The following is a 224-nucleotide window of genomic DNA, read 5'->3' as shown; positions in this document are numbered from 1 at the left end:
CTCAAGTCCAGCTTTTTGCATGGATCGTTTTGTCTGTTAGGCTGTTTCCAGGACTCCTGGCCCCAGTTCTTATAGACTTTCCTGTTAGGAAAATAATTGTTATTTAGGGCAGTGGACATGAAAGCCCAGCTCCTCTGGAGTCTTTTGTACTGAAATGCCATCTCTAGATGTGTCTCTGTGCTTTTCTAATGAGCAAGTAGTATCCTTCTGAGGAGGCAGGTCAC

This window comes from Geospiza fortis, unplaced genomic scaffold, assembly GCF_000277835.1.
Source record: "Geospiza fortis unplaced genomic scaffold, GeoFor_1.0 scaffold11, whole genome shotgun sequence".
Taxonomy (NCBI): domain Eukaryota; kingdom Metazoa; phylum Chordata; class Aves; order Passeriformes; family Thraupidae; genus Geospiza; species Geospiza fortis.
The sequence above is the reverse complement of the archived record's forward strand: the minus strand, read 5'-3'. Positions refer to the sequence as shown.